Genomic DNA, 19,083 nt, shown 5'->3' with positions numbered 1-19,083 from the left:
TAGAACAGACAGTAGTCACCAGTTTTTGGTGGAGAACTGCATTGCGTGTTTTGGTCGAGAGCCCGATTCGCAAGATCACGTGTTGGGAAAGGTCAATATTGCTTGGGTCCGGCAGTGCAGAGACACCGAGCCGTGTGATACTCAGGAGTCTCTTGAGCGGCACGTCCGGGCGCACATATAGATCCGCCCGGTTCTTCCGCACCACCACGCGGCCAGTTATTTGATTTGAATGAGTACTCGGAGCGGGAAGAGGGAGACTTGGGATACGACTTGCAGCATTGGTATGATCTTGGGTGGAGCGAGTGCTCTGGGGATGAGTGGCTCCGGTTTGTATGACACTGGTGGTGCGAGCATGACAGATTTCGGTGGTCCTGACGTTGGCAGTGGGGTTGACGCCGGTGTGTCGCAGGGTCATCCATATAACTTACGGACACAGACTGCGCCTCTGGACAAATACACCTCATCCTTGTATGCGAAGAAGGCACCGAAGAAGTAGTCTGTTCTAGTTGATATTATATTCAGCGTTGTATTCAGATTTGTATTCAGTGTCGTATCTTATATTTAGATGATTGTGTTCAGTTTTATTATTATGACATATTTAGCTTTGTTCCCGTGTAACCCTGTTTGGATCGAAAATGTTTGTTCTCTAAAAAATTAAACACCGAGGTTAAAAACTTTATTTAGTATAAATTGTTAACTAGGTTAAAATACATGACGAGCTTACAAAAAAAGTAACATATAATTGTAAAGTAGGTCATAACAAAGTTACATTGAAAAGCTTAACCACTAATGACCTCCAACGGAGCTTGGACCTGTGCGCTGAGGACATCGGCTGCGGCTATGTCCCTCGCGTCCACATGTAGTGCACCGACGAGGACCACGCATATCACGCGAATCCATCTCATTCAAGTAGCAGGTTGACTTCGGTCTTCCTTTCGTTGCGCGCATCAATGTCCAGTTGGCGATCACCTTCGCTCCTTCGTATCTATCCCACATGGAGGGATCACCCATCGCAACGAACTCGCTTCTATACACCTTGCAAATTTCAGACATCTTGTACACATCGTGCACGTACACTTGCCAATCAAGACGTTGGTTGGCGCAACATGCAAGCACGTGGCGACATGAAAGTCGCTCGACCTAGAAATGGCCACAGCCACAGTGTTGTTGCGCAAGGTTAACAGTGTAAATGGTACCATCTTGCATTTCGTGAACCTCAAACATCTCGTTGCGCCTATCGAACCGGTTGACCACAATGTTTCTTGCACGTCGGAAGCTTTCCTCAACTCTTTTCGTTGCAAATTCTGAATACGTGAATCCGTTGCGGGACGCTCATGAGCCTCGGTACTCTTCCGAGTGAACAACTCATTCAGCCGATAAAAAGTTGACCGGACAAAGGCAATTACAGGAAGGTTGCGTGCACCCTTCAGGACAGAATTTATGCACTCTACCAAGTTTGTCGTCATATGTCCCCAACGATGACCACCATCGAATGCCAACACCCATCTCTCAACACCGATCTCATCGCACCATTGAGTATATGCCTCACCCAGCTCTTTAAGCCTTTGGTAGTTTTTGTTGTACTCCTTCTCCGTCCTAGAATAGCCTGTTGAACAAACTATTTAATCATAAGCAGATGCCACAAATTTACTATGAATAGAACCATAACAGTAATATGAAATACCTGTATTCACCACGAGTTTATGCAAATATGGAGCCTTGAACCTCCTTAAGAAGTTGGACCCAATGTGCCTGATGCAATATATGTGCCACGCCCTTGGTGGTGACCATGCACCGTTACTGCGAGCTATTACAGCGTCGATCGAGGTATGGCGGTCAGAAATAATACCCACACCATCAATGGTAACAACATATCTCCGCAAATTGGTTAGGAAAAACTCCCACGCGTCTGCTGTCTCGCCCTCGACAATCGCAAATGCAATAGGCACAATGTTTTGATTCCCATCTTGTGCAACCGCTACCAGAAGTGCTCCTTTATATTTTCCGTACAGGTGCGTGCCATCAACCTGCACCAGTGGCTTGCAGTGTCTGAATGCTACAATACACGGATAGAAGCTCCAAAAAAATGCGGTGCAGAATTCTTACACCTTGAACCTCCTCACTTTCACGGTAAACGGGGAGCGTTTTAATTTGAACACGAGACCTTGGCATCTTCACTGTCATTGCTTTCAACTATACTGGCAGAGTCTGATAAGAAACTTTCCAATCACCGAAAATTTTTGCGACAGCTTTCTGCTTTTTCAACCAAGCCTTGCGGTAACTTACAGTATAGTTGAACCTGCCTTGAACTTCTGCAATAACAGACTTCACCTTTATCGAGGGATCTGCTTCGACCAATGGCCTAATGGCATCTGCAATTGTGTCTGAGTCCAACTTGGCATGATCTTGTGCTTGCCATTATATCTCATGATCTCCCAACAAGCTATTTTTCGAATCAAGCTAGCTCGGATAAGTCAGTCGCACCCTGCACCATACCCCTTGCATTTTGCATAGAATGTCTGCGGCTCAGACTCATACACAGTGTAATCAACTCCTCTAGATATGGTGTAGCTTTTGATTACAGTTATCACCGACTCTCTCGAACCAAATTCCATTCCGACACTAAACTCACCATCTTCCGTCGCAACGTTGCCTTCACCTACGACATGCGCACCGCCATCAGTCAGACAAGGCAAATAAAATAAGCACTATAGAAAACTTCAATTAATAATTATGACATACCTGTATTCGCATACTCAGGAAATTCCAGAGCATGCATGGCTTCGAGATCTAGAGTCCGCATAAAAGACGGAACACCAAACGGGTGCTAGCTTACAATCGCATTCGCTTCATCTTGCACCGCCGGATTACCTGCCAAGTCTCCGTCATCGTTTTCGTCATCGACTTCATAGTTAGCTTCAAATTCATTTTCACTGTCATTATTATCTTCTTCCCAATCTATATCCCGGAGCTCATCAACATTGATCTCGTCGCCGATCATACACATCCCCGACTGCTGTTCAAACTCAACGTATAGCTCTATCATCGGCACGTGAGATCGGGTTTGTAATACCCGGTCTAACCGAAATTAATTAAATAATGAGTTAAGTAGGAGCGAATATGGTTGGAAGATTTGGCAATTGGAATTTGATGATTTCAATATGATATTTGGATTCAGTGAATTTTTCCGAGTCGGAAGACATAGTTTTCTGCGTAAAAGCGCGCAGTGGAATTTTGATCGGCAGTACCGGCTGAGACCTGTCTGGTACTACAGCTGAGAAAATTGATTATGAGTAAATAAGATTAAGAAATGAGGAATTATAATTAGGGGAGGTAGAAATATTTGAAGTGCGATTTAGAGCGCTAATCTTAAAGGTTTTGGTCCAAAATTGGGCCAACGGACAAAAATAAGTGAACTGGGCCTAAGTGGGCCCAAGATCCAACATATATAAATATTAGTTATGAGCATTTCAGCTCATTTTACCCTAAAAGAGAGGTTGGGGCGCTGAAATAGAGAAGAGAGAAGAGAAGAGAGAAAACCTAACTCTCTTTGATCTTCAAACCACCATAACTTGAGCTACGGAGCTCCGATTGACGAGCCGTTTGCGGTCACGCGTCGCTCTTCTCATCCTCTACAATTTTATCTAAGTTTTGTGATGAGTAATCCACTGTCCTCTGCCCAGTTTTCATTTTCCTCTTCAAATTCGAATTTGGTTTGGGTTTTGAGGAAACCTTGTGATTTTGATTGTTTAGGAGTGCTCTAGTATGAGCCATGGGTGATATTCATCACAAACTTTAGTGGGTTAAGGTAAGAAATCCTCCAACCCTTGTGATTTGTCATTTTTATGAGCCCTAGGTTGATGTATGTATGTAATATTGGTTATGTTAGTGCATTTGATGGTTTGGGTGCACAATTGGGAGATTGGTGTTGCTTGAGGAGCTTTGGTGAGGCTTGGGGCTAAGGTTGGTGGAGACTTCCAAAGAAGAGGCTCAATTGATTTGGCTACAAGAGGTACGGTTTAAGTTTCATTTAAGTACCGTGTGGTGTGATGAGAATTCCTAGGCTAGATGCCCCTAGGATTAAGTTTGGATTGTGTAAATGGTTGATGCTAATATGCATAGTTGGTATGTAATGTGAATTGATGATTGGGTTGAGAATTGTGTGGCCTTGTATGCTTGGTGTATTGAAAATTTGATGTATTGGGTAATGAGTATTAATTTGTGGTTTATGCATTTAAATTGTGAAATTGGGCCAGAGGCCGTAAATTTTGGGCCGGAGGCCGAAAAGAGGTAAGGGAGGTAAGTTGATGTGTGCATTGTATGATGACACAAGTGATTGGATGAATTTCATGTAATGAATATATGAATGATTGGGTTGGTTATTGAATAATGAGGTTTGAGGAGTTGAAGTGTGAAAATTGGTAATTTTGGGTGAAATTATATAGATGAAGTATGTTTGATTTTGGTTGATATATATTATGTGGTCATATATGTGAGTATGATTATTGATGCCTTGATGGTATGATAATGCATGAGAGATATGTATGTTGTGATATATGCTTGTGGAATGATTAAGGTTAATTTGGGGTGAAACCACGTGATAGTGAGTATGATATTGGTTATGTATAATGATGGTTGATTGGAAATAGTATTGTTGGAAATTGGGATGAGGAAGGATGTATGACATGTTGATATGTTTGTAATTTAGCCATTTGTTTGAAATGGGTAAAGATGGTTATATGGCGGTTTTGTGAATCGTGTAAAGTGTTAATGTATGAGTTGAGGAGGCTTGATGTTGATTTTGGTATGTTTTGATTGGTTTCAAAAAGGGTTGAAATTGGCATGTTTTGGTTGATTTTGAAAAGAGTTGAAAATGGTTTGTTTTGAAAATGGCACTTTGTGATTTTATATGAAAAACATAGTTTTTGGGCCTATTTTGACGGGACATAACTTGGACTACGAATCTCTGTTTTGTGCCAAATCTGTTTAGAAATGAAACTGGATCCGGGATGTCCATGCCGTTCGAAGAACGGGTGAAAAACGATTTAAAATGAGGAAGTTATGTCCGTCGGAAGATTGGGGGTTGAATTTGTGAATTCTGCAGCTTTTAACTTAGAAATTTTTTTAGCAGAATGACCCTCCACGCGTAGGCGCACTTGGCGCGTACGCGTCGTTCTTCGAGAAGGCACCATCCACGCGAGCGCGTGGTGTGCGCGTGCGCGTCGATGTGCTGCACCCAATGCCCAGCCATTTTCCCGAGAGTTGTGCCAGAGTTGTGCCAGTTTGTGCCTGGGGCGCAAATGCACCCACGCGTACGCGTGGCTGACGCTTACGCGTCGTCTGGCTGTGTTTCAATCCGCGCGTCCGCGTGTATGACGCATACGCGTCGATGAGCTTTGTGGGCATCCACGCGTGCACATGGAGTGCGCGTACGCGTGGCCCTGCTTTCATGCCAAAGTTGATCTTTGAGTTTTAAAAGCCAAATCTCATACCTCTAAGCCTCCGATCTCACCCCTTATGTATTAAATCATTATGATATGCCTAGCAATTAGAAAGGAGCTAGGAGATGTGGTAACTTGCGAGTGAAGCAAGGGAAAAAGTTATGATCAATGATGATCAACGATGATTATATGAGATATGGAGGATGACGGTGGGAGTACCGTGTATGCCATGAGCCGAAAGGCTATATTTATTGATAAATGGCTGGTTCTTGATTGGACCATGAGCCGGGTGGCTGAGTTATTGCCGGGTCACGGCAAAGCCATTATTGATTATGGCTGAGTATAAATGCATATATGATTAATGAATGAATGTGTTAAATGGATAATAATGGAAAATGTTGAAATGTGATGTGTAACCCTGGGTAGTAGGCAGTGGCGTTGTCCACTTGCTCCGGGTATGAGACGGAAAATGATGTTTATGATAAATGAGTTAATTATGGAGTCTTGAATGAATGTAACTCTGATACCTGGGTAGTAGTAAGGGTCGGGGTCCGTCCCACTTGCTCCAGGTTAATGTTTGAGACTTGATAACAATGAGGATTGATAATATGAATTGAGATTGAATGAATATATGTTGAGATACCTGGGCAGTAGCAAGGGTTGTGGTTCGTCCCGCTTGCTCCGGGTTAATGCTTAAGATACCTGGGCAGTAGCAAGGGTTGTGGTTCGTCCCACTTGCTCCAGATCAGAGATTGTGACACCTGGGTAGTAGCGGCAGTAGTGGTGAATCCACTCGCTCCAGGTTGAGCTGTTACACACCCGCCTGGGTAGTAGCCGCAGTAGTGGTTGTTCCACTGGCTCTGGGCTGAGCGGGTAGTAGCAAGGGGGTCGTAGCTCAAACCTACTTGCTCTGCAAGGGGTGTTTCTGTCCATGGTTAGCTACCAGGACGTGTCGGGTTGGCTATATAACCGACAGATGATATCATCAGCCATAGGGCAGGCATACATCATTTGCATATGTTTGAATTGTTTGGGTTTGCCTATTTGTTTTGGATTTCTACATCATATATGCTATGTTACCTGATTATGTGCTACTTGATCTACTTGTACCTTATTTGTGTATTACTTGTCTGTATTGCTTGTGTTTGTACAACTGAGAGATCCCTCATGTTGGTGTCGGTGGATGTTGGGGGTTGTTCTTGATGAGATGAATTGATAATGCGATTGCATGATGATGATGATTTTTGAAAGAGATCATTTGAGCCCCCTGGGTAGACGCAGTGATGTGATTTCACTAGCTCCAGGCGAGGGTATGATGTATTGATATAGAGTTGCTGAGGCAGAACAACTGGTAATGGTTTTGCTTATGATTCTGAGTCTGATTCGTGGAAGAATCAGCGAATTGGAAAATATGTGTAATATGAACTAGATTTAGTATCCCCTTACGTCAGATGCCTATTTATGGATTAGTGAGAATCTAGGCTGGATACTTGGTGAAAAGGAGTTTAGGATGCTTAGTGAGTTTTTATTGCAGTGCATTGTATTTATTTGGCACTTTTACCGTACTGGGAACCCATGGGCCCGGGGTTCTCATTCCGTATATATCTCTTGTTTTTCAGATACAGGTCCAGGTGCTCAGAAGTGAGCTGTGGTTTGTCTGAGAGACGGCGAAGATATTTATTTTCTCTACTTTGTGTTTTGCTTAGAATCTCTCCACCTTTGTTTTGAAAAGATTATATTATGTATTGAACTCTTTTGGAACTTGCCTATAAAGGCTCTTATGTTTCCTTTGGGAGAGATTAGGATATATTGTTGTCAACTACTTTCATATTGTACCCTAGTCGGCCTAAACTTCGCGGGTCGCGACTAGTGGCTATTTACTTATGTTATATATATCTATCTGTTATCTGTCTCTTAATCTCCTTTATGCCTTGTCCGTATATCGCTTTCGGCTTCACGTTTTATCTTTTCGTTGTCGAAACGTGAGTGATACGTCTTCGCGATTTTATTTCTACTCTTTTCAGGCTTCTCGATTAATACTCTTTTCGAAAATTACCTATACTTATATATTAAAAATCCACCTGAGAGTCGTACCACCGTAATATCATTGACTTATGACTCGAGTATAAGGATTTGAATATTAGGGTGTTACAGGGTTTGTTGATAAATATACAACATCTGCTGCATACTGGCATCGTCAGTGATGGGCATTATTTGAAACTATATTAACCCACCAAATACTTGCACATGACTTCTGTATAAAAGATTGCTCACTCTTTTCAAAATGTCGCTTTGAATGTTATTACAAAGACCATTTTGCAACTCGACAAAACTCATGGTACATGGAATAGCAAATGACAACGGACATTCACAAATAAAAGTCACTCCTTCATGTGTGTTTCTTATAACCTCACCGTTATAATATACTTGCAAGTTTGCAATACCTTCCATAACTTCAGCCTTAACTAACTCTATTTTTTTGACACAGTTATCTGCCAAAAAAACACCCCACTAAGGACTTTATGCAAGAAAGAGCAAGAGGAGAAGTGAAGATGAACATGAATCAAAACCGGACTTCGTATTTATAGGCAAACTTGTGGATTTAAATATTATTTTGTGTACAAAACGCAACCTGTGTTTTGGGGCTTCCGAGAAAATTTTTTTGACATTAACAAAACGTAAGTTACGTTTTGTGGGCTTCAAAAAATTTTTCTTTTTCTGACTTGTTAAAACGCACCTTACGTTTAGTCTTAAACTGAAATTAAAAAAAAAATAAAAAACCCAAAACGTAAGCTACGTTTGGTGTATTTTAAAAAAAATAAAAAAATAAACAAACACAAAATATAAGTTGCGTTTTGTCTCTGACTCATAGCAGTGCAATATTAGGTGTTCCTTCTATTTCATGGTGTATCACTTTACCTATTTCCATAAGCAAAAAAAACAGCCGAATTATGCTACCACCAAAATGACTAAATATTTCCGTGTTTCACAAAAGTTTTTAATATGTAAAAAATTTAATTGTTGAATGTTAGCTGCAACGTTAGATATACAACAATATTATCTCCCAAATCGTCCTCTTTAAATTATGATTCTTCAATAATTAAAAATTTAATTTTGAAATTTTTTTAAGTTATAAACACAACATACATAACACTAAGGGTATCTAAAAATTTATCACACTTACGATATTTTTTAAATGTTTGGTAACAAAAAAAAATTAGTCGAAAACAACCATAACTTGTCTTATTTAACATTCATTAATTGTTGCGATAATTAATGAATACTCAATAAAGTATATTTTAATTTTTTTTTGTCTTCCTAACATTACTGTTTTTAAAAATACTAAAAGACCAACAGAATTTTTTATTTTGGTGAGTTCTACGGTGCCTTTGTTATGGTGTTTAAATTGTCTAATTTTTCTTTTAAAATAAAAAATAAAATATTTAAAATAAAAAGTAAGTCATATAAAATTTATTAAATATTATTTATTTATTTTTTTAATAACTTAGGTACAAAGTGATAGGCACCATAATATTTATCTTTTATTTTTGGCTACCACTTTAACCATCAATCCAATTTTTTTTGTCTAACAATCTAACAACATAATTTTAACCTACATTTTTAAATTTTATTATTTAACTACTGACCAAAAATAATAAATTCTACTCAACCTCTAATATTTCTCTATTTGCTTTCCATATAATATTGGTGGTTGAGTTCTCAGTTGTAATCTCCAAATTAAAGTGGGTCGCCACTAAGAATGGTTATTGGGGCATCGTAGTTATATATGCAGTAGTTCAGATTCCCAACGTCAACACAAGTTGTGTGTCTGTTTATACGGAAAACGGGGAGACATATATAGGTACGAAGATTTATTGTATTCTGAATTGAAAAGAAAAATGAAAAAGGATCAAAAAGAGGATACTACGTTGATGATTTGATTCATATATATATATATGGCTTGCAACATGTTTCACCAAAAAAGAGAATTGTTTTGCATGGTGGAAATAATGTGAGATGAGAAATGCTCCACATTCCACAAGAAGCTTATATAGATATATGGTGTCTTCCTCTTGCGTCAGTGAATCTTTGTTTACTTAAATTTTTTTAGTCACGTCATGATGGAATGAAAAGCCAGCCCCATTTTTGAAGATTAATTTGCATATTTTTATAATTGTTACATGTACATCTAAATTAGCCATTAAAATTAGCGACTAGTATAAAATATATATTGAAATATAAATACACATTAAAAGTAAATTAAACCACACATATATTTATATATAAATATATTGATGACTGATTTTAATTAATAACTTATTTTAGTGTACAAATAATATTTTTATTTTTTTATACCCTAAGACACGTTCAAAACAAAGAAGAAACAAAAATGAAGCTTCCCTCATTTAAAATATAAAAAGTCAAGAACCAAATGTCAGTCAATTTTTCAAAAAATTCTAACTTTTAAATTTTAAAATTTAGTTTTACGCTCAAATAATACGCGCTCCTCAATTCCCTTCACCTCTCTTTTTTTTTATGGCTAGATTTTGTGAGTGTTTTGATGTAGGTATAATTTTTTGACTAAGAAATAAATTTCATTATTCTAAGTATATGCATGAGATTAAATTTCAGAGTAATTAGGTTTTGGTTAAAAATCGGTAGATAATAAATTATTATTAAAACAATATGAGGAACAAATAAATGATGAATTAGGATGACTAAAATGTCTCGATGAACTCAATATAAATATAGAGGTTGCAGAAGATTTGGATTCTATACAAATTTTCAAGTCCTTGTTGGCTTTATTGTAGAAAGAAAATCTCCATATTTTTTTATCTCCATAGTTAGTATAGTTCAAAGAGAAACCTTCTCAGAAAAACTATGAATAGAATTTTTGAACAGTTTGACGAAAGATTTATAACGAGGATAAGAAAATGCGAAAAGATACGGATTTTTTTTTATAATGAACTAGAGAAAGTATATGAATGACGATTTGTAGAGACAAAAAAAGATAAAGAAAATAGGTCACCTAGTTTTTTTTATATAGAAAAGAGGAATAGAATGAGAAAAAATGACTCAAATGCCTCTTAGATATGTGTTAGGAGAATCTAACTCGCGTTTAAGTAAAATCTTCAATCTGAATCATCACTTTGCAAGCCCTATAAAATTTTCTATGTTTGGAATTTACAAATACCAATTAAATATAAATTTATAGAGAATTTAGTTATCTTTAAAACGAACTTTGAATCAAATCAATCGAATAACTTTAATTTGAGATATTTACGAAATACTGTTAGTATATCAAAATGGTTGCTTATAGTGCGATTTTTTACTATGAATTTGTAATAAAATTATATACTTAATTGAATTTGAATTTAATTTTATACTGAACTCAAAGAATAAAAGCTAGTTCTTTTTATCTTGGATTAATCTCTACATACAAGTGATTCTGCTATATAAGTCTTACAAGTCCTCTAATTGATATTACGCTCAAACGCGTCTCTAACAGATTTTTTATTTTTGAAAGGATTCTGTTTCCTTTTTCGAATTTCTTGCCTTCTCTTTCTCTTTCTTCATTTACGTGCTTTTCTCTCTGTTTTCTTTCTTCGTTATTTTCGATTTTCATTATTTTTTGACATCAAGCTCTGAAATTGTTTTTGAAGTGTTTCATCTTCATCGTCGTGTTTCTCTTTGTTCTTCTTTTTATTTTGCAACATTATGTATTTTTTTCTTCTTTGTTTGATTTTTTTCTCCCAAGAAGAATTATGAGAACATGAAATAAGAAAATGAAGAAGAAGAAGCAGCAGAAGATGAAGAGGAGAAAGAGAAAGAGTTCTGAATTATGCATAAGGTGTACTTCAACGAATTTTAGGTGTATTTCTTAAATCCTTTGGGTTTATTTTTGTAATCATTTGGGTGTATTTCTGTAATCCTTTGGGTGTATTTCTATAATTGTTTGGATGAATTCCTGTAACCGTTTGGGTGTATTTCTGTAATCGTTTGGGTGTATTTTTGAAATTCCATTATCTTCAAAACGATTTCAAAGCTTGATTTCAGAAACCATGAAAATCGAAAAAAAATGAAGCAAGAATACTAGTGATAAACGCAGGTAAAACAACGAATGAAAAGGCGAAGAGAGAACGCACGAAGGAGACCGAACAAATTTGGCAAGAAACTCGTTTTCATGGAGGATGAAGAAGAAGAGTCGTTCATAATGCATGGTGAGTAGCGCGCTTTGGAAACAGGAAGTGGTTGAATAACATGCGTATATTTACTCTTGAATGTGGGAGCAATGCGTGTGTGTTTTGTTGGGCTTGTGCCAACTTGTAAGACTTGTAAGTCAAAAAGGCTTGTATGTGTATCAGGCCTCATTTATCTTTTGATATAACTAAATAAATAATATTCAAATTCAGTAAGTATGGAGTTAGTTATGAGTTTATTTTGAAAGATTAATTATTATTAGTTAAGAATTCACTAAAATTAGTATTTTTATATTTTCAAACTTTAAATTATTTTATCCTTGCAAAACAAAAACAAATATTCACAATTTCAGCAAATAAATTATTAAATATTTTAAATAAATTTCAAATAACTAAATATATAAATTAATAATAACTAATATTAATTCTGCTTTTTTAATAAATAATTAAAACACAATACAAAATTCTAAAAATATGTACTAGCAATTAATCAATAATTATTCAATTTTATTATTAAATATTTTGAATAACTAAATATCTAAATTAATAATAACTAATATTAATTCTGTTTTTTAATAAATAATTAAAATACAACACAAAGCCTTTAAAATATGTACTATCAATTAATTAATAATAATATAAAAATTATTTCAAATAAAACTAAAATTACTAAAAATATGTATTATTAATTAATTAATTAATTAATAATATATACTAACAACAATTAACTAACATAACACTATCACTATTGTTATAACAACAAATCATATTCTTTAACTAGTACTAATCACCTAACAACAACTTTATTTAGTGCTAATCAACAAGAAAATAACATTAATAAATTTAAACTTTTTTCACTACTTTCAGAATAAAAAAAATTACTTAATAACAATAACAAACTACTAAAACAATAAACAATACATACTTGTGTGTTGTTTTTAGCGAATTTTGAGAAAAAAAAACTCTTTTCTACACAAAATTTTTCCTACCATTTTATTTGTTAACTATAATGGGTGGGTGAGACTTTTTTACTTTGTAAAAGTGATGGAGGCTAACCAAAGAAAAAGAAATGAAAGAAAAAATGAAAGAAGCGATGGGTTGGCTTCAAGTGAATATAGAGTGGGAGAGAAATTATCCACGCGTTACATATGCAACTGCTGGCTAAAAATAATATAAATTTGATGATGAACAAATCGAAAATATTTTTTTAGACTATATATGTTGAGAAGATGCTCAAAATGATCAAAGAGAAATTATCAATGAGAAATTTAGGTTAATCGAAAATGCATATCGAAAATGGGATCTGTGATCGAAAAAACAGAGAGGCCAGTAATCAAGGCAGTTAAAGATGGTTATCACACTATTATTGTGGCAGAAACAGTTATGTTTGATTTTTTTGTATGTGGAGCACATGAAGGAATTTTGATTGGTTGAAAATAGCTATAAATAGACATATCTTGAAAGGAATAGAGGTTGGAATTTATTTTCAGAAAAAAGCTCTTATAATATCACATCCCCAAAAATTTTCTGTTCTTGCCCAGAGTTTATTTTTTCTGTAGGGTTCTTTCCATAGTCTTCATTTTTATTTTAATTTTTCTTGCAAATTTTCTTTCTAGCAATTTATTTTCTCTGCAAAGTCTTTTTCTTTCTTTCTTTGATTTCAATGTATTCGCATTTTAAAGTCCTTTGATCATGTCAAAGGCGATTTATTACTTTCTTTAAATTTAGTCATTTACCTAATTTCTCTCGTATCTTTTCCATTCCAAATTTTGTAGCTTTTATCTTTTATTTCTAAATTCTTTCTTTTCATCATTAGTTCAGAGCCTTTGATGTACAATTGAAAACTGAAATCCTTAAAGAGAATTAGGTTTTGCTCCCAGATCATTAGATATCGAACCAACCCAAATTTACTAAAAATCTGCATAGCAAATTAGCACATCCGGTGGGACCGTTTTGAAAAAGTGTGTCAAAAGTTCTCTGTAATAATTTAATTTATGCAACTTAGAAGTGGAAGAATTATACATACTGCGGACGAAATTTCTAATACCAATGGTAGATCATCTATAAATGATAATGTTCCTCTAGTTGCACAAACTTCTACAGAGTTGACATCGCATATGGAAGGTAGTATGTTGGGAGAAAATGTGACAGTTAACAACACCTTGTTGGGAATAGTGGGCGTAATCCACGCCCACGAATTACTCCAACACAAACACAACTGCCAGTAACTGGAGATTGGCCTCCTTTCGGCCTTTCTCCGAGTTATACTCCACCAATGGGTGGTTATGGGCCTCCAATTCGATTTGGGAATGCATCAGAAGTAGTTAACAATCAACCACCTTTGCAGCATCCTGAGTTTGTCCATGATTATCAGGTGGGTTCAATATCAAATGGCCTTGGTTCGATAGCAGCATTTCAACAGCATGTCAATGAAAGTCATCATGATTTAGTCAATTTATTGACTCAGCAAATGACTACTATTTTGAATCCCATAATGGTTGATCATGAGACAAAGTTTGAACGTCTCACTAGACAAGTCGAGTGGATTGCTCAAATTTTTTATTATGACGAAGGTGATTAGCAAAATGTTGAAATAAATCCGGAGAATTTAGAGAACATGCCTAGAAATACGGATGGTGATATACGTTTGGGTGGAGATATCCCTCGAGTAGTTTGATGCAATCAAAATACAGATGAAGTATTGGCTCAAATGCGAGTCAATTAACGTGGTGTACCTTATCAAGTTACGAGAATTGTTGAAGATATTCTTAACAGGCTCAGATTCAATATGGGTTTTATGAATCGACCATAATTTGTTTCTGCATTTTCTGCCGTCGTGCAAATGGCAAAAGTACCTAAGGGTGTGAAATCCTAAGATAATAACAAAGTTTGCAGTTGAGGTTGGTGAATCGACTACTGAGCATATCGCTCGATATATGGTCGAATTGGAAAATTTGGTAAATGATAAAAATTTAAAAATGAAAATTTTTCCTTCGTTTTTAACAAAGAATGCCTTTACTTGGTTTTCAAATCTCAGGCCTAATACGATTATAACTTGAGCACTATTGGAGAGTGTTTTTCATTCCTAATTTTATAGATCGGAATGAATGTAACAATTACTAATTTAGTGGCTTTGAAGTAGAATGACGGAGAGTCTATTGATGACTTCATGATTCATTTTAAGAATGCTCAGAGTCGATGTTACATGTCACTTTTTGAAAGTAAAGTAGTAAAAATAGCAACTATGAGGTTAGGGTTTTATATGCATCGAAAGTTGCTTAATGTGCATATACCTAATTTAGCTCATTTGGCTAAAAGGGTTCGTTAGGTAGAAATTCTTCAAAAAGGAAAAGAAAAGTTTCAAAGTGAGAAAAAATCAAAAAGTAAAACCTTTGCTCGAAAGGAAAAGGTTTCGTATATTAAAATGGAGTCCTAGAGTGAGGAGTCTGATGTTGAATTTCCTGAAGTCGATTTCGCTGAGTTAAAGAGAGGTCCACCTTATGTTTGTTCTTTACTTAAGAAAATCACAAGTTTTGATAAAGCTAATGATATGAAATATACGAGTGGAAAAAAGTATAATTTTGATATTTCAAAATCATATCAAACATTTGATGTGTTGCATAGAGATAAATAATTGGCTTTGTCGAAAGGCAAGACATTGCTTTCGATAAGAGATTTAAAAAGGAAAACTTGTTGTAAATTTCATTAAGCAACTAGCCATTGAACTAATAATTGTGTCTATTTTAGAGACTTGATCCAAGAAGCAATTATGGAAGGGAGATTGAAGTTCGATGATGGCAAAAAGGATATGAAAGTTGATCCTGATCCTTTTGATGTTGGAGTAAATTTTGCTGAGCCTATTTTCTTAGGGATCAACATGGCCTACTTCACTTATAAATTTGAAACTGCTTTAGGAGATTTGGAAACGAATGTTTGATCAGTATACCCTGGTGTTGGTGAGGGCTGTTGGAGTTTCTAATGCAGTAGAAACTAAAGGATCGAGATGTGTCCTTGTGCCCTTGATGTAATGTTGTATTTGATGTTACGGCTGCATCAATATTTGAAAAGGAAAGAATGAAAAAGGAGCTAGCTCATAAGGAGGAACAGATTTGTTAGAGGCATCCCCTCGATGACAAGATGGATAGAGTTCTCGAAGTTCTCAAGAAATTTTTGTTCCTCCACTTAATCTTTCACAAGCTTTAGGAGTCCAATGGATCAAGAATTGTCAAGAGTTTTAGGATCGTGAAACGTCCCAATATCAAAAATGCCAATTCCAAAGGGGTTATAGGGGCTTTAATCGATTGATATCCATACCCACGAGGAAGGGCGAGAGGTAATCGAGGTGGAAGATTTGCACGTCAATTGGTGCCAGAAAAGCCATCAACCTCGACAGACAAGGGGGCAACTCCTTCCATTCATTCACGAATAGTTTTTCCTATTTATGGAGAAACTCATACTAAAGAGATCACTTTAGCTAAAAATGAGAAAGGAAAGTGCATCGAAGTTACCCCGATTAAAACTAATGGGAAAGATGTTAATCTTGATGAGGAGTATTTTGATGACGGAGATGAGGAAATGGTGAGTACCATCTCCATTATCCTTACAGGGTATTTGGGAGAATATGAAAAGAATCCAAATGAGGATTATGATGTGGAGGATAAAGAAGCTTTTGCTTTTATTCATGAAACTAAAGAATTAGGATGTTTTCAAAAGCCAACAGATAAACGGAAGTCACATCTTCGACCTTTACACATTACCGCTCGTATGAGTGGTATTTGTGTTAATAAAGTATTGATTGATGGCCCGAAAACTAGCTTGTTGTGGAGAGGATTCTAATCAAAGTGGAAAAATATTTCGATGACTTGATACCCACAAATATTTCAGTGACCGATTATAATGGAGTATCGAGACCTGCAAAAGGGGTCGAAGTAGGAGCAGATTGGACGCAATGCTTGAACACGACTTCCTCAAAGGGATCGAAGTTTAAAAGCACGACCTCAAGAGGAAGATTGAAGCTCAAGCAGGGGCACTGTTCATACCCTGGATTGAGCTATACGGTCCAGGTTAGACGAAGACAAAACGACCGACCACTTGTAAAGTTGACTCGTCACCGACGTCTTCGTAAAGAGCTCGGCCATATCACCATAGAGGCCCAAGCAAGCCCAAAGTAGAGGATCACAGCCCACCTAAAGGCGGCTGGCCAAAAGATAAGTGATCTCACCCATAAAAGATAAGATAAGATAACTAACTTATCTCAAAGAAGGTTACTCCACACTGCTATAAATACACTGAAGCACTCAGGTATAACTCATACTCTAATTCTACAAAAAAACCTGCTTAAAGCCCGTGCTGACTTAACCTTCGGAGTCTTTTGTAGGTACCACCACCCCCCGGTGATCAAGGTCCAGCTGCATTTCAAGCTCCAAACAAGTCGGACACGGCAGCTCCGATCATACCAAAAGATCTCGTCCGAGATTGACCTCAACATTTTAGGTAACCCTCGGAACACTTGGTAACTCTTCAAGTGCAAGGGTCATCATCTCGGACCATGGTTTTTGTGGTGGTTTCTTCAAAGGCATGTTACAATGCCATACTTGGTCGAGATTAGATTCATGGTGTTAGGGTTGTACCTTTGACTGTGCAAAAGTATCCTTCTCTGGATTGATGAAGGAAAGTCTAAAGTAATAAAGGCATATTCATGTCTTTATGTTGAGCAAATGTATGTTGATTTCAAGGTATATAATGATAAGCTAAAATCTCTTGATGTTGACAGAATGCTCAATTATTATAATTTGTGAATGCTGTTTTTTAATTTCAGAAGGACTTAGTGTAAAGTTTCGACACCCGGTACTTGATTATACTCTTATTGGCTAGGAGTGATTCTATTCAGTGGGAGAGTTTGATGTTACTTTGTCATGGCTAATGGACAAGATGCATCACACTACTTAGGCTCTTTAAGAAATCATATAAGTAGTTTTAATTCTGCAAAAAGTGTTTCATTTTCTAGAAATGATTCTTCTGATGAAGTTGAGTCGAATAAGGATTTCAGTTCAGTTTTTTCAATTCTTAGTACAATTTCGATTCCTAAAATTGAATCTGGTCATAATTTCAATTCCTAGGGGTTATGTTATTGACCAGTTTTGCGTAGATGTATTTCGAAATCCTAACTTTATAAGAGAATTGATTGCTTATTCGATTGATAATAAAGTTTGTTTTTCCTCACATAATTTGATAGACCTTTCTTTTGATTGTATTTATGATTTGGAACCTTTGCGTTTTAAAAAATCTTCAGTAAAAATGATGATCATGGCAAAAGAGGCTTTGAATCTCAAGACCCTCTTAAGGAAATCAACTTGAGGTCTGATGACAATGTCATACCCATTTATATTTGCCAAAATATTGATGTGCAATTTCGAACAAATTTGATCGATCTTTTGACTGAATAAAAAGATTTTTTTTGCTTGGGGTTATGATGAGATGCTTGGACTTGACCAGTCTCTAGTAGAACATTGACTAGCACTAAAACCATTCTCTCGACCGGTGAAACAAGCGCCTCAATGTTTTACTCCTGAGATAAATTTTAAGATTAAATAAGAGATTGAAAGATTGACTAAGGAAAAATTCATTCGAATAGCTCGTTATGTTGACTGGGTATCAAATATTGTACTAGTTATAAAAAAGAATGGAAAGTTACGTGTTTGTATTGATTTTTTGGATCTAAATAATGCTACTTCAAAAGACGAGTATTCTATGCATGTGAGAGAAATGTTAATCGATTCAACAGCAGGCAATAAAATTTTAAGTTTTATGGATGGTTATTCTGGCTATAATCAAATCTTTATAGTTGACGATAATGTATAGAAAACTTCTTTTCGACGTCTTGGGGCTTTGGAAACTTATGAATGGATAGTGATGCCTTTTGGTTTAAAAAATACTAGGGCAACATATCAACGTGCCATGAATTTATAGAAAAATTTATGAAGATGTATATCGATGATGTGATGGTAAAGTCAAACTCGATGGATTAACCTCTCGATTATTTATGTTAAGCATTCAAAACGATACGACAAAAAGGTTTAACAATGAATCCTCTAAAATGAGCATTTGGAGTATCTGCGGGAAATTTTTTAGGGTTCGTGATACAAAAGAAAGAAATTGCTATTGATCAAACCAAAGCAAAAGCAATTCTAGAATTGTCACCTCCTAAATCGAAAAAAGTGGTTCAGTCGTTTTGGGAAAAGTTAATTTTGTTCGTCGACTTATTTCTAATTTATCTAGTCGAACACGTGTTTTTTTTTACTTTGGTCAAACTCAAAAATGAGTCTGAATATGTATGGACACACGAATATAAAAAAGCATTTGATTCGATTAAGAATTATTTGTCAAGAGCACCAGTAATGGCAATAGTGCATCCTTTTAAGCCTTTAAAATTGTATATTGCG

The sequence above is a fragment of the Arachis stenosperma genome, chromosome 10, assembly GCF_014773155.1.
Source record: "Arachis stenosperma cultivar V10309 chromosome 10, arast.V10309.gnm1.PFL2, whole genome shotgun sequence".
Lineage (NCBI taxonomy): Eukaryota > Viridiplantae > Streptophyta > Magnoliopsida > Fabales > Fabaceae > Arachis > Arachis stenosperma.
This window is presented reverse-complemented; position numbering follows the sequence as displayed.